The 2,500-nt window shown below is 34.5% G+C and overlaps 1 long non-coding RNA gene across 1 annotated transcript in view; it reads left to right on the top strand.

Moving 5' to 3' along the window:
* LOC125146047 overlaps window positions 1-650 on the top strand; it is a 5,171-nt gene extending 4,521 nt beyond the window's left edge. The window contains exon 4 of the long non-coding RNA XR_007144552.1: window positions 1-650. This exon is cut by the window's left edge and continues 89 nt beyond it. This is a non-coding gene — a long non-coding RNA (uncharacterized LOC125146047).
* Window positions 651-2,500: the final 1,850 nt, after the last annotated feature.

Genomic DNA, 2,500 nt, shown 5'->3' with positions numbered 1-2,500 from the left:
TGGCTGATGAGACTCTTTAATTGGACTATGCTGGGAGTGTGTAAAATGCTGTTTGTTTACTCATCAGAGCAAACAAACAAACAAACACAAGCCGACCACCAAGTGCGGCAGTGGAAAAACCGACTGATTATAGTAGTTTGTACAGTAGGATAAAGAAGAAGAAGAAGAAGAAGAAGAAGAAGAAGAAGAAGAAGAAGAAGAAGAAGAAGAAAAAGAAGAAGTAACTTCCCGGTTTCCACACTGCTGTATTCTTTTACCTCTGTACCTCTCTCTAGGTGTGAATGTTAATAAGGTGTTATTCATTTTAATGACTCTGATCTGAACAGGGATTTGTATGGTGAATGAGATTTTACTGTTCTTTATTTCTAACCTATTTTGAAGCTCCATGACAGAGGACAGTGTATACTAATGAGCAGACCTTTTGACATTGTCCAATATGGAACGTTTAATGTTCATACTTTGTGCTTGGCTGCTGTTTTATCTCCATTCTTTCATATTGCTTTAAAGACACAGGCTGTCATGACAGGTTTTTTGAGCAAAAAATAGTATTTTAGGCGTGTTCGTTGCTCCAAATAGCTGTATGAGTACTTTAGTTATTTCATTTTTTTATTTAAACCATAGTAACCCTGACCGAGTAGTTACTGAGTATGAATGAACACAGCAGGAGCATATTAATGAATGTGGTCTTATATAGTGAAATATTTATTTTGTTTTTTTAATAAATGTAGTCTTTTTTAAAGGGCTTCATATCATATCTGATTGCTCACTCATATCTGGATGAACGTTGTCACATTACCAACAGCTTCTAACTTGAACTTCTAACTCCACACCTCAGAATTTTCCACACTAGCGCAGCACACATGAAACGGACACAATTTCTCATCAGCATCACAAGCTATGTCATATAATTCATTCAAATTTGCAAATGTGCAAGTTCAACAGACGCTCCCTGAAAGCAAACACAGAGAGGATGAGGAGAAGCTTCTTCCCGCAGACCATTCAGAGTTTAAACTAGGAGACACCCAGGATCTAGCACTGGACCTCTCTCTCCATCCCCACTGTTCTATGCACTTACCCCCCCCCCCCCCCCCCTTTTGCAATGACACTTTATTTCTGGACTGTCACTGTCACTTTAATTCTGGACTTGCACAGCACAGTGCCACTTTATACACTTTATACACTCCACATACTATTTACACACCATACTTTACCTGGACATTCTATGGACACTTTAACTCTGGACTTGTACAGCACAGTGCCACTTTATTTACTATTTACACACCATATTGCACTTGGACACTTTAATGACAATCTTCAAATACCATACACATTTATGTATATGTATATTATGCATATGTATATACATTATTTCTTCATCTATATTTTCATATTTTTATATAGTTTTCTTATATAGTTTCTACTTGTTATTATTTTATTCTTATTTTATTTCTTGCTTTTCTTTTTTTCTTACTTTTTATATATCTTTTTTATTCTTATACCGGACAGTTGCATAAAGCATTTCACTGCATATAGTACCATGTATGTATGTGTATGTGACAAATAAAATTTGATTTGATTTTGATTGACAAAGGACCTGTTCTCAGTCACATGCACTGTCATGTTCACTCATTGGACACTTTGGTACTTTTTGGACCAAATTTTCTTTAACACATTATTGGGGTTTTAAGAGCACTACGGAAATAAAGATTACACAAAAGTCTTTTACACATATGATCTTTATCTCAATCCCCAATATTATAGATAAAATGTATGGTCAATATTTTGCAATTTCAAGATCACATTTATTTGACTATATTTCATAAATCTAGAAGAATATTTGAATCTACAAATGCTGAAGATTTGACCCGAACACTATTCAAGGGTTAACATGTATGTTATTTTTGACCATATAGTACAGATATAGTAAGGAAATTATTTATACTCACACTATTCGCTGTTACCCAGATGAGGATGGGTCCCTTTTTAAGGTTGGTTTCTTCCTAATATAATATATTTCTCAGAGAGGTTTTTTTTTGCCACTGTTGCTTCTGGCTTGCTCGTTAGGGATTAATTTAATTAATTTAGCTTTGTGACAATATCCATTGATAAAAGTGCTATACAAATAAAATCTAATTATATAAAGAAAAGAAAATAACAAGTGTCACTGTAGGATATTGGACCACCATTTAACACAAGAAAGGCATCAAACCTTCATGGAATAGATTCTACAAGTCTCTGGAGCTGTATGGAGGGATGAATACCATACTTCCTAAAGAAAGATTCCTTTAGTAGGTGTTTTAAGTATAAAGTTCTATAAAGTGATGAATGTGAAGTCCAGATTTTGACTGTAGGAGATTAATCAGAATCACTGTACTGGTTTTTCAGTGACACTTTCTTTGAAGTGGACAAAGACCAGGACAAAATAAATAAATAAATAAATGTCCTCTATAACAGAACAGCAGAGTCACCACCAGTGTTTCAGTTCCACACAGTGAAATGA

The sequence above is a fragment of the Tachysurus fulvidraco genome, chromosome 12 (assembly GCF_022655615.1).
Source record: "Tachysurus fulvidraco isolate hzauxx_2018 chromosome 12, HZAU_PFXX_2.0, whole genome shotgun sequence".
NCBI classification, from domain to species: Eukaryota; Metazoa; Chordata; class Actinopteri; order Siluriformes; family Bagridae; genus Tachysurus; species Tachysurus fulvidraco.
This window is presented reverse-complemented; position numbering and strand designations above follow the sequence as displayed.